The sequence below is a fragment of the Parus major genome, chromosome 17, assembly GCF_001522545.3.
Source record: "Parus major isolate Abel chromosome 17, Parus_major1.1, whole genome shotgun sequence".
Lineage (NCBI taxonomy): Eukaryota > Metazoa > Chordata > Aves > Passeriformes > Paridae > Parus > Parus major.
Window position 1 is genome coordinate 2,871,504 of NC_031785.1, and position 13,491 is coordinate 2,884,994.

The window sequence follows — 13,491 nt, forward strand, 5'->3', positions numbered from 1 at the left end:
CTTCCTTCCCTGCCCCCGGGGAGCGGGAGGCATGCGCCGCAGGGCTCCGGCGGGGAGGCGGGGAGGGACCGCACCGGGCCGGGGCACAAAGGCGGCGGCGGCCGCTGGCCCTGGGAGCCGGCGCGGAGCGGAGGGAGGGCGGCGGGAGCCCGGTAACGATCGTAACGGAAGGACCGCCGGGGGAAAGGGGCACCGCGGCCTCCTGCAGCAGCCCCACGGCCACGGCTCGGCTCCAAACCGCGGTCCCGGCGCGGAGCAGGAAAACAGCAGCGGAAAGAACGAGATGGTACTCGGCTCTTGCCTCGGAGCTATGCGCAGAGCGGGGGATGATCCACCCGCTCCCTTCGGGGTGCAGCGGGGCTGCCAGACTGGGGGAAACTCAAAATATCGGCAGGATGCAATGCTTGGCTGTCCCAGGCGCAAAGTTTGGGGTACAGAACGAGAAGTGAGATGCCGAGAGCCGAGGCCTCTGCTTTCAGCCGCTGAAGCAGCTGCTGGGGCTCCTGGAGCTGTTGGGTTGTTGGAGGGTTCATATAGTGAAATACAAAGTTTTGGTGCTCTAATTCTTCCCTGTTTTGTTGGCAAGTGGGTTTTCCCTGATGATAGCACAGGGTTTTCCTCACTGCCAACCCTGTGCTATCATCCCTGTGCTTCCAGAGCAGAACCAAGCTGTGGGATGCTTCCTATCGGGACACCCGTTTCAACCTGCTCATTCCTAAAACACACAGAGTGAGTCACAGCTCTGTCTATAAATCTGCACAAGCATTTCCATTCCCCATCTCTGGCAAACAAACCCCTGGTGCCTCAACCCAACGTGCTGCCTGTTTTCACTTTGTCAATGCGTTTTGTTTCCCCGTGGGGCTGGAACACCTGTGATGATGCAGAGGAAATCAGCATCCTTTGGCTGGGTGTTATCAAAACAGGGGAAATGCTCAGGCTGGGTGATGACAAGTGGGGGACAGCACCTAAGGAGGCTGGAAATGGGGTGACTGAGAGTGTTGCACTCTTTTAGTGGCAACACATCACAAGATATGGGGGTGACATACAGCAAGGAACAGATTTTCACCTGCTTTTATCCCAGAGTTTCTTGTTTTGGGGAGCGCATGTATTTCTGTGCCCTTTCCTCATCTCCAGCTTCACATTTTAATTCTTTTCCTCCCCCCAGGAATCCTTTACTACAAACCAGGTCTGACCCAGGGAATGTGGGGCAGGACCATGTTGCAAATCACCAGACACAGTTACAAACTCTTATTAATTTATCTCTTGCTCTTACAACAGATAATACAGAGCCGATAAGACATTTGCCTGTGTGTTCTTGTCCCTGGGATATGTAACATGCTTTTATGTTCTGATCTGGCTCGCTTGAACGAGACTGCTGAAAACAGCACAGCCAGCAGCTGTGTGCAGGAGGAAACAATGGACTTGCTTTTCCTTCACTGCAGAATTGCAGCCTGGAGGTGAGGAAACTTTGCTTCGCTCACCATATTCCTCCCTAGCGCTGCGGCAGAGGAAATAAAAGGCTCTTGTGTTCCTGTATCCTCCCGGGCCAAGCCAATTTACATGTGAATGCACTTTTAAAATAAAATTAAAGTCAAAGCTGTGGCCAGAAGCCTGATAAATGTTTTTGTGCACATGCAGTTGCTTGGGAGGGGGGAGGCTGCTGCTGCTGCTGGAGAGCTCTGCTGTCCCCAGCTGAGGTGGCATTTGTGGCTCTGTGTGACACTTTAACTTGAAAGAAGAGCAGAGCCTCTCCCCGAGGTGCCATTAGGGGTGATTTGTCTTCCTGATCCCTGATCTTGGGTGGAAATGAGAGCAGTGGTCCCCCTCCCTGCTGGATGCATGACAAAGTCACGAGCACTAATTGGACCCCTCGTTAGAATGGCTGGAATGGCAAGGGAACATTTCCAAAATGAAACATCTCCCCCGACTTCCAGATCTGCTCCTCCTGTTTGCAGGGATAGGTGCTCATTACAGGAGTCTCTGGATACCTCAGAGCCTGAAATCACAGCTCAGGTGATGGCTTTTATTATTTTTTATTTTTTTTTCTCAGCGAGAGAAAGGACAAGACTAAAACCAAATTAGCAGGAATAAAAGGACTCACCGGGCAGATTTTATTGTTGGGTAACCTGTGGCTTCGTGGCCAATTAAAATTCCTACATGGAGCTATGTTAAAACACCAGCCATGTCTGCTGTGCTGCTGGTTTTTGGGAAAATGGGTCACAACTGATGCAGGCTGAGGGCACATCCATGCCTAGGGAAGTCAATAACCTCGGGTTCCACAAACCCTCTCCTCTGCTGGGGGTAGTTTTGCATTCCCCAAGCACCTCTTGGGGTTTTGGGGCAAAACTCATTTACAACAGCACAATCCTGCTGTGATCATTGAGTTTTTTGGGGAAAAGGCAGCGGAGGAAGGAGGTGAACAGAGCCAAATCTGATTTTCCCTCACCCTCAGTGTTTAGGGTCCTTTTTTCACATGCTGCACTGAACTTCAGGACACCCAGTGCTGGCCCTGCTCCAACATCTCCCTGTCCTGTTCAGCTCCTTCAGTCTGATCTCAGATGATTTATTAGATGGAGAACAACTGGATCATGTAGTAACATGGCAAATTGAAGACTTTAGTTGTTATTTAATAAATGCCAAGGAGACTCATGAGGCCTTGAAGTTATAATAGAAAGATCTAATTTAGGGAAAAAAAAAAAAAAAGGGAAGAGAAATGCCTGTGAAAGCTGCCAGGAAACAGTGCTGGGTATTAAACATTTCTGTTTACCCTCTGAATGGAACAGAGATGGTCTGAGCTTCCTTTTAACAGGGCTGGATGCTGCCCAGGAAGCAGCACCTGAGGCAAGAGGAGGTTCAAGGGCAGTTTTTGGTGGAGCTCAGTGCTGGAAGCTGTGCTTTGTCTCACCTTGGAAGACATTGTTTTTGTAAATCACCTTTGGTTGACAGGTTTTTTTTGAGGAAAGAAACCATCTGACTCCATGAAGCAAATTAAAGTGTAATTATAGCGCAGAGGCAGGTTACAGAGTGCATTTAACATTTTTGAGTCAATCCTGGTGGGTTTCCCATCACTGACTCTTATACAAAGTGCAGCTGAAGGTCTCTGTGGGGCACAGCTCATTGCTTTGGAAGATGTCCCTTTTCTTGTTAATTGATGTCCCTTTTCTTGTTAATTCCACGTGTATCTGGCATAAGAAGACAAAGTGAAAAACACAATTTAGTGCCAAGAGTTTAAACTGTAACCCTGACCTTTCTTTGCTACCATGTGGCAGAGATATCTAAAATATCAAAGGAAATGACAGCCTCTCTCTCATATTCTGTACCTGGAACCTTTTAATGGTTTTTGTATGACTCATTCCTATCTAGGTTGAATGATAAATATTTCATGTTTACAATCCTGGACATGGGCCGTGTGGGCTTTTAAGAGTTTTCTTTACACAAATCTCTCCTTTCTGCCCATCTCCGCGGGCTTTGCTGGGAGGCAGTGCTGTCAGTATTCCCACAAGGACGCTTCCAGCTGGCTCCTGTGCTTTTCACAATTCTGCTTGTGCCCATTAGGTGTCAGACTCTTATCGGCTCAGCCTCCAGTTCCTGGGATTTCGGGGAGAACACGAGAATATGAGAAGCCAGAGCTGGGTGGCTTTTCTGGGATGCTCTCTCACCTGTGGGTCCTACCCAGAAAGGGCAAACTGGTCCTGTGGTGCTCAAACCACCAAACGGAGACTCTGTGCTGGTTTTGTCCCAGGTTATACCAGCTGGGATTCCTCCAGAGCCACTGTTCATCCCTGGACTGCAGAATGAGCATCCACAGGCAGCAGCTCCTGCCCCAAACCTGCCAGGTTCTGTAGCACATTTGTGTTTTAGGCCATCTCTCATTGCGTTCCTGAGGTCAGCTCTTCCTTTTGCAGCAGCTCTTCACACTGCTGTCATCTCTGTGGGGTCACTGAGGTGTTGTCAGAGTGGTGACCAACCTCTTCCCACCTGTCCATTCCTTTTGGGATGAGCACTTGGAACTGAGCGTTGATGTTGGGTGCCAAGCCCTGCCAGCACCACGAGTGCTCGGATATTTCCTGCACCTCAGGGCTTGGGAGCACGGCCAGACACGTGGGGATTCATTCAGGGACAGAAAGTCAGGCTTTTTTTCTACTTTTTAATGAACCATGTGCAGTTTCTCACAGCAACACTTTGATTCCAGCCATGAGCCAGGATATAAACACGGGCATTTGGTGTCATGAGCCAAGGTGGCTGGTGATGAAAAGGGGTCTGTGAGCCTTAAAATGGCCTATTTAAAGGGCAGGATCAAAGATGTACCTTGGGATAGATACCTGCCCTGCTACATGAAGAAAAGCCAGAGTGAAACAGAGATGCTGCACTCACTTTATATTTCAAAAGAAAACTGTTTTGACTTTGTGCTGCAGTTGCTGAGAGCTTTAATGGGGCAGGGGGAGGGAAAGAAAACACAACATGCTCCAGCTGCCCTCATTATTGCTTCTCTGACTCTCTGCTGAGGAATCCCAGCACAGCCATGGACCTGTCCACCTGCAATTACCAGGTCCTGCATTTACAGAAGTGCTTTTCCTGACCTGCTGCTCGCCCAGGAGCATCCCTGCAGCCCCCTCTGAGGCAGAGGCTGCCGGATTCCTTCTGAGAGCAACTCCTGATACCCAGCAGAGCCATCCTGAGCACTGTCCCGGCCTCCATTAGCTCTAAACTGATGTTTTTAAGAGGCAGCTTCAGCTTTTCAGATCACCTTCAAGGAGTGCTCTATTTTTAGCATCCACGGACTCTTGGCTGCAAACAAGTGAAACCTCTCTGCAGTGAATTCACAACAGGGCAGCTGGCAGGGGTTCAAAGTCTCTGTCCAAAGTGCAGCACAATGGAAATGTGAGGTCCCTGTGGAGCAGGCTGAACCCACAGAGCCACCACGGGATGCTGCCTGTCCAGTCCCACCAGGGCCAGGGTGCACAGCCTCCTCCAGCAGCACCTGCAGCTGCCAAGTGCTCTTTGCACCAGTGGCTTTGATCAAGGGTTTGCAAATAGCTCCTGTGTTTGGTTCAGTGCTTAAAACGCTTCCTTAAATAAGTTTTAGATCAAGCCAGACATCACCCCTGTTTTGAGTTTTCATCAGGCTGAAAAAACACGCTGAGCTGGGGGTTTGTGCAATGCTTTGGCTTGGGTTCTTCTCCAGTGAAGCAGCACAGAGTGAATTGCTCTCAGCAGAGCAGCCAAAGCCTCCCCACTGCTCTGCAGGGTGAAGGAACCTCCCAGGAACAGTTCCAGGCTGGCTGGAGCAGTGCTTGGAGAACAGGCTGATAGTTATTTGAGGTATTTCTTTTTCCCCCAGCCTTCATTCTGTTCTCCCAGTGGGCCAAAGGCACCTTCCAGCACCCCAGCCGAGAGGTGAGGAGGGCAGGAGCACCCCAATTTCATGCAGGGTGCATCTGCTCACACGCCACGTGTCCTCCTGCTGCTCAGGAGGCTTTTAGGGCCATGCCACATGGCCAGTGATGGGACTGAGTGCAGTGTCAGAATCACCCTTCCATCCTGCAAAGCTGTCAGTGATGGAGAAATGTTGACTGGGCAAATGCCTTGAGTACAACAGATCCATAACAGCTTTGGAGACAGAGCAGGACACCAAATCCTGTCCTAGGAAGCATTAAGGAAAATGTGGTGTGCTTTCTCCTGGATGGGACTTGTGGTGCTGGCATTGATGGTTTCCTCATCCTGATCTTGAATCCCCTGGCAGTGGTCTGGGCTCCTTGGAGAATGACCCAAACCCTCTGTGATCCTTCCAGCACACCCTGGCCCACTGATATGCTGAGAGAACAAAGTGGGGCTACAAACCTTCACCAACAACGTGGCTCAAAAACACAAATTCTTGTCACTGCCCAAGTGGCCGGGAGGAATCAGAGGGGGAAGAAAGCCCATTCCCATTACCTGAGGTGATTTCCATTTTGCTCTCTCCTTGCTGCATCCCACACTACACAGGGCTAGGGCTGGGTCTGACCCTTAGCCAGGCTCCCCTGCTTGGCTGGAGCTCAGGAAAGCCACGGGCAGGGAAGGGAAGGTGCGGAGGCAGCACCTCGGGCTGTGTGTGCCTGCGTGGGACGGGAAAGCCAGAGCAGCTTGAGCCGTACGTGCTGGGAGGAAGGAACCGGCTGCGAGGAGCTGGTGGGAGGAGGAGGAGGAGAAAACTGGGTGTCAGCAAACGAGGCAGATTGAGAGCTGAGACGTGTTAGTGGTTGTGTTTGGGATATGATCAACGCTCCCTTGTGACTTGCACAGCCGGCAGGGGCCTGAGTGGTGCAAATAGAAAATCTGAAATCAGTGGGAATGGAGCTCCTACATCCCCTTGTGCTGCAGGAGGCTGCAGGGGAGGGTGAGGCGCTCACACGCCTTGCAAACCCAGGCACGGGCTCATCCAGCTGCCACAGGGAAGGAGGTGGTGGGTGGTGGGTGGCACAGGGCAGCCCCTGCTCCGGGGAGCTGGGCCATCCGTGACTGGTGGGTGCTGTCAGCACAGCCAACCCCATGGAGTGCAGCCTCCTTTTCCTTTGGATACACGTGGGTATGGCCCTGAGGGTTTGGTCCCCAAAATCTCTGTCTGGAGACATCCCCAGCACAAGGGATCAGGTGCTTGCCACTTGTTTGGATGCTGGGCAGTGGCTTGGCCTCAGCACTGTGGGGAAGGGGGAACACAGGGTGGGAAAAGGGGGAGCTTTTCCTCACCCCCTTGAATCTCTGTTGTGATAATTCGTGAGTGTCACTGGCACATCTGTTCAGAGGAAGAGCAGTAATACAGGTCCAGCTGAGCGACAAAATTGTTTTCAGGGCTGTTGATTCCCAGCTCTGGGGTGTGTGGTCAGCCTGATTGCAGGCTGGGGATTTTTAATTTATTTTTTCTCTTCTCCTTTGCCCTGTTCCTTGCAGCCAGCAGAGATCAGTAGCACGTAAAGCAGGCAGAGGCAGGATCTGTGAATCCTATCCCCCTGTTCCCATTCTCTGGGATAGATGGGCTATTTGGACTCACTCATGAGACCCTGAAACCACTCACACAGCGCCTCCATGAAGGATTTTCCGCTCACTCATGACCAGGCTGCCCTTTTCCTGTAGCCCCTGTGCCTGCTGGCTGCGGGCTGAGCTCGGGGCCCGTTTCTCCTCTAGATGGTGCAGCTGCCTTTGGGCTCAGCGAGGCACAGCCGTGCAGCCGGACCCCGAGCCTGCGGCAGGACCGGGGGTGCCGCCAGCCCTGGGCTCTCCCCGTGGCTCCTTCCCAGCGTGGGATGGGACAAAGCCGAGGGACACAGCCCGCAAAATGTCACCTGCCCTGCGCCAGCTACCTGTGGAGCAGCATCGCCGTGCCAGGCCTGGGCACCGCGGCACTGAGGGGATGAGAAATCCTTCTCCTGCTATTCCTGGCCTCTCTGTCCTTGGCAGAGCTGGCAGTGCCCGCGGGAGGTGCCGGCAGAGCGCAGCGGAAGGCGGAGAGAGGGGACAGATCCCGGGGGTGCCCCCGTGCCTTGCGGCAATCCGGCTGCTTCCTTTCACGCCGGGCCGGCCGGAGGAGCCGAAATGCCACTGTCGCCTTCTGCTGGATCCCCTGCCAGCCTGCCGTGCCCTGATTCATCCCCAGCACGGGAGGATGCGGCTGCCAAAGCCGCGGGGCTGGGCAGGCTCGGCTACACTCGGAACCTCGGCTCCCACCTGCGGTTCAGCCTCTCCCCATGGCACGCACTGGGATGAGCTTCTCCTCCGGGATCTGTTCCCTGTCGGAGCCAGGGACATTTCTGCCTTAGGGATTGACTCAGGACAGAGAGAGCTCGGCTGGGTTTGGCAGCCCCCTGAGCCAGGAGGACATCACCGAGCCAGGCAGGTTGGATTTGGGATCCTGCAGGCAGGGGAATCCTAAGCAGCTCTGCCTGCAATACTCCCAACTTGTTTAGCCTAAACCCAAATAAATACGAGCCTAATGATTTGACTGAAACAATAGCAGACATTCCAACATAAAGCAAGCTTTCCTCCTGTTAAGCTTTGCTGGCAAGCTTTAGAGCCTGTATTTTAAATAAATGTTATGGGTGCATTTAAAAACACACCATATGTTCTCCCGCAGATCTTTCTGGGAGCTGCCTTAGCGTGGCTCTGTCTGGATCCCCTCCTCCCGGTGCCAGGCTGGGTTTTGCCGTGTGCTGCCCATGGAAGCAGGACCAGATCCCTGTGCCCCGACTCTTCCCCACGAAGAATCCACACGAGGAGCTCTCCACGCCCCACAGCACGAGTTTCTGGAAGTCTCCGCTGCGAGCACGAGTCGCAAAAGAAACTCTTACTTTTGTGGCAGAGCTGATTAATTTGCTGATGACCTGCCCTGCACCCCTGCCACGATTCCCAACACTCTCCCAGCTGCAGCTCCGGGCTGTTTTTGGCCAAGCAGCCCCAAACCCGCGGGCAGCAGGCTCCGGGATGGCTCAGTTCCCCAGCACCGCTGTAGGTGGCACTCCGGCCCCGCCGCCCGCCCGGCTGCGCTGTGCTGGCACCGAGTCAGGGCATGAGCTCCAACTTTACAGCAGATTTTCCCTTCTGACAGATTACTGCTTCATTTGTAACAGAAGAACTTCTCATTAAGTACATTTTTGACATTTTGTTGAAGTGGGGGGAGGAAAAAAAAATAAAATCCTCGTGTAGCCGAGCGTGCCGGAGCGTGAGCGCGGCTTCGCAGGTTTGGGAGCTGGAGTTGAGTTATTTTCTCTTTTGCTTTGGTTCCAAAGTCCCTTTTCACAACTATTCACTCCTGAGCACGGTTCTGCTGCTGGGAGATGGGCACATCCCAAAGAAAACCCGGCTGAGAAGCCAGGAGGGCTCGGAGGTGGCAGCTCCGTGTTCCGGCAGCGCTCGGATTTCAGTGCTAATCCAAGGTTTGATCAGAGGCAGATCCAAATCTAAGGGTTCTTCTCATTGCTCTGGGCACTGTGGGGTGCCTGGGCATGCCAGGCTTTGGCTGTGCTCAGGGCTGAGCCTCTCGAGGTGTGAAGTCAGTCCTGGTTCTGCCTGGGACCTGTGGCTGCACATTGGGGACCTGGGGACACCCCCAGGGGGACCCAGCTTGCCTTGGGTAAAGCTCTGCTCCCACCAGGTTCCCTTTGCCCTAAAGGACAGAACAACAACTAATTTTAGTGCTAATTATGCAAATCAGCCTTGATGAAAACTCAGGAGTGAGGTTATTATCACTCTCCTTTTTTTTTCCATGGTGTGGAATAGCCCTTTTGGAAAATCCTTCTTCTTGCAGAGCCACAAATTCTTTTTTCCTCTTGGGTTTCTTTCAAGTGGAGAAAATGCTGAGCGAGGCTGTTGCCATAAGCTCCCAGGACATTTTCATTGATCCAAATCAAAGAGCAAGCATCAAAAAGCACTGTGTGACGTTCTGGAGGTATTTTAATTATGAAAAGTGTTGCAAGCAGCTTAAAGAAAGCAAGTGCCTCACGACAGAAAAAGCATTTCACTTCTTTTCCTTCAGAAAACCTTTTTTCTCATTATCCAAGTACTGAAACAGTTCACTCCTCAGGGGCAAAGACCACACTGGCCTTTCCCAGCTCACACTGAGCACAACAGCATCAACAAAATTGTCTTGGAGTGCCCTGAGATTTTTCTCTCCTGCACTAATTGCCACTCAAGCCCTGACTCTTCTCACTCCCTGTGCAAACACAGCTATAAACTGCCTTGCTGCTGCTGCTTTGCCACCCCAGTGATGCCCAGTGCTCCTGCAAAGATCCCTGATCCCATTCCAGTGTTTTCTTCGAGAAATACTTTTGAAACGGCTTTGAAAAGCATTTGGAAACCTGATTTTCCTTGTGTCAACAGCTCTGGGTTCAGATGCCCTGTTCCTCTCACTGCTCCCCCTCTGCTTGAATTCAAAAATGGGATAAACCTTTGGTTGTTGCTGGTTCAGACCCTTCCCTCCCTCCCTGGGGACATGGCCTGGGAGGTGACACGGGCTGGAGGTGCAGCCCCAAGTGGCAGCAGGCTCGGGGCTGGGATCCTCTCCAGGTGATCTCCCTGGCACTGCCTGGCTGTGGCTCCCGTGCCTCAGAGGTTGGCTCTGGCCAGAGATCAGACCTTTGTCCCCTGGGAGTGACACTCTCCTGTCTGAGAAGATCAGATTCCACTGTTTTCAACCCCTGGTGGCTCCAAGTGCTGCCACTCCTTGTTTTAGAGAAGGACCTTGCAGACAGAGACAATGCTATTGGTGCTTTTCCCTGGGACATGGAAAAGCTAAAACAGCTAAAACACCCATCAGGAGCTGCTCTAGCACCTGCTCACCCCCAGCACCATCACTGCAGTGGGGACAAAAAGGACCTGTTTGCCCCTCAAGGAGAGACTTGGGAGACTCAAGTGTGGTTGTTCCACGCCCAGAGAGGCTGAGTGGGCCCAGGGAAGGGTGTCAGGGTTTCTCTGGCGAGGGAGGGATGTGCTCAGCTCCTGGCAGATGGTACTCCCGTCTCCCTGCACTTGATGGGATGGTGGGAGAAGTTATTATGAAAGACTGCTGTGACATTCACAGCACAGATCTGCCAACTGGTGTCTCGGGGAGATGGAGGGAGCGCGTTGCCGTGCTGCATAAATTGGTGCAGAGATATATCTGGTGCTGTGCTTCATGGCAGGGTGGGAAGGAGCTTTCTGCTGGCAGGGGAATGGGGTGTCCAGCCAGAGCCCTGCTCAGGGCTGGCTCTGAGACCCTACAGAGGCACTTGGTGTTCCTGTGGGTGCCTTTTTGCCATGGGGATGTTTGTAATTTCTAAAAACGTGGACCTTGTGTGACAGTGTCTCAGAGTAATGCAGTGCTCCCCTCCCAGTGTCCCCCCAGTTTTCAGATGCCCTGTCCCAGTTGTGGCTGAAGGTCCTGTGGAGCCACTGGGACTCTCCATCCTGTGAGCCCATCCTGGAGGAGCAAGGGCTGCCTGTCCCTCACCACCTGCCCTGCAAGCTGGGTCAGAAGAGAGCTGTGCTCTTTCTTTCTCTGTGTCCTGGAGTTGTCATTTCTGCTCTTTGGACAGAAAGGAAAACAACACTCAGACAATCCCAGCCCCAGCTCAGATTTAGGTGGGCTTTATTTCCCTGCTTTTTCCATCTCTTTGCTTCCAGGGTCAGTTTTCCTCCGCAGCTCGGACAGCAGAGCAGAAGCCTCACCATGATCCTCTTTGGTTTCTGCTATTTGTTCACTATTTCATTAGGTCCCTCTGCATCTTGATGGGGGCTTTAAATTTCCGTGGCAACTGCATCCAGGACACCTCCCCAGTCAGGAGCCCACGCTGTGGGGTGCTGGGGGGCCCCAAGCAGCCAAATCCCCCATCCTACAAATAAAAGTGGGCACCAGCAAGTCGTGCCCTCGGGGGAACCTTTCCTGCTGGCACAGGGGGAGCAGGAGGATCCATCCCTGAGCTGCCTGTGCCTCGGTGGGCTCGGTGGGGCAGGGGTGTTCCCAGCTGGGTGGGTGCCTTCCCTGTGGTGTCTCGGCAGCTGGGAAGCATCAGCCTGGGAGGAGGAACTCAGCCTGCTCACACAAACAGCCAACAAAAACGAACGCCCACCAGGACGAGTTTCATACCTACAAATTATCTCTGCCGTGGAGCTGCAATTAAACAAACCCTGCCACCAGCACAGCACAGGAACAGCAGGGAAACCTGAGCAGCTCCCAGCCCTCGGTGCCTCCTGTCCCTGTCCTTGTCCCTGGGTGGCTCTCCTGTGCTCAAACTCTTCGTTCCTCCTCCAGGAGGGTGCTGCTGGCCCCTCCAAGCACAGCAAGGGGGGCTGTGCATGATTTGGGCTGGTGTGGGGGTGTATTTAATCCTCCAGGGGGTTTTCTGAGGGTGACTGGGAAGGAATTCCTCCTGCACGTTGTAATTCCCTTAATCTACAGACATAAAGTTGGATGTGAAAGGGCTTAATCCTGTCCTCACTTGAGGAAGGAGACAGAGAAGAAACAACTTGAGAGAAGAAACAACTCAGCACCTGGGGCTGGGACTGATTTTCAACCCATTTTCCTATCCCAGCAGGAAAATCCTGATTTCTGGCCATTCACTGAGATCTCCTGAGTGATGGCACCCACTCTCCCAGGGTACCCAAAATAGCTCCAAAAGCCCAAAGGAGGAGCTGGGCATGTGGCTCTCAGTGGAGCAGTGAGGGCCAGGGGAGCTCAGGGGATCCTGGGATTCTGTGGGGTGGGATGTGAGCCTGGCTCCCTTGGGCTGCCCAGTCTGGTGAGGCAGAACTCCTCAAACCTCCCTTTGCCTTTTGATGAATCCTTTTATCCCTCCTCAAACAACTGCAGTGTCAGGAGGGCCCCAGACACCCTAAATCAGCTCAGTTTGATGCTGGGACAGAGGAAAACTCTCCCAGGGGCATTGCAGGGAAAGGGGGATTTGGGTCCAAACTCATTGCAGGCTTTTAGGAGGGAATAATTAGCTCCCTGTTTTTCACCAGGAGCTTCTCCTCCTCCCTGTCCTCTTGTGCCAGGACAATGTGTCATCACCAGAAGATGCAGCATCATTTCCAGAACATGAAAAAATAAAGTAGCTGCTACTCATCAGTGGGCTCTGTGCTAATTGCCCATGCTCTTTAAAGTGGGAGCGTGACCGGGGCTGTTCCCACTTCCAGCTTGTGGGATAAAAGATCTCTGTGCAATCCTATAATATCCTCTTTCATCTGACACCCTCTAAGTGCTTTTGGACATAAATTAATTAGGCATCACAACACCCTGTTGGGTTCAAGCTCACACAAGGGTTTTCATTGTGTGTTCAAACAATTCATCCCATCTTTGTGGCGCTGGTTTTTGGCTGCCCGAGGGTGATGTTGAGCTGGGGGCTGAGCAATTATTTCTGCCACGTGTTACCTGCTCCTGCCAGGGCTGGGCTGCCCTCTGGGTTAATCGTGGAATTGTGGAAGGGGTTGGGTTGGAAAGGACCTTAAAACCCATCCAGTGCCATGGGCAAGGACACATTCCTCTATCCCAGGCTGCTCCAAGCCCTGTCCAGCCTGGCCTTGGACACTGCCAGGGATGGAACAGCCACAGCTGCTCTGGGCCACCTGTGCCAGGGCCTCACCTCCCTCCCAGGGAAGGATTTCTCCCCAAGATCCCATCCAAAGCTAAGCCTCGAGGGGCTGGGCAGGCCTGTGCAGGATTTGGGCTGTGCAGGGATTTGCTGTGTGCCTGTGAGAGGAGAGGGGGAGCAGGAGCTGTGGACATTGTGATGCTGGGGGTGTGGAGTGGCTCATCAGCGGCTCCAGAGTCATAATTATTTCTCTTTAATGAGCACCCACACCATTATCAGGGGTTCCTCTGGACCTAAGAGGTGATCCAAGCTCTTTTAATTACTCCTGACTCCTAATTTTTGTGTCTGTGCTCATCCTTGTAGTTCCCCTTCCTCCCTCGCCATAAAGGACTCATTCCCAGGAAACATTTCCTCTTCCTCTCCGCCCCTTGTGCAAGTTTTTTCCTTCTTTTTT

The 13,491-nt window shown here is 52.9% G+C and overlaps 1 long non-coding RNA gene across 1 annotated transcript; it reads left to right on the forward strand.

The window, feature by feature from the left end:
- Positions 1 to 78: 78 nt before the first annotated feature.
- LOC107211926 lies at positions 79 to 1,609 on the forward strand. Its single transcript, XR_004499661.1, has 2 exons — positions 79 to 286; positions 658 to 1,609. It is a non-coding gene; the product is annotated as an uncharacterized LOC107211926 (long non-coding RNA).
- Positions 1,610 to 13,491: the final 11,882 nt, after the last annotated feature.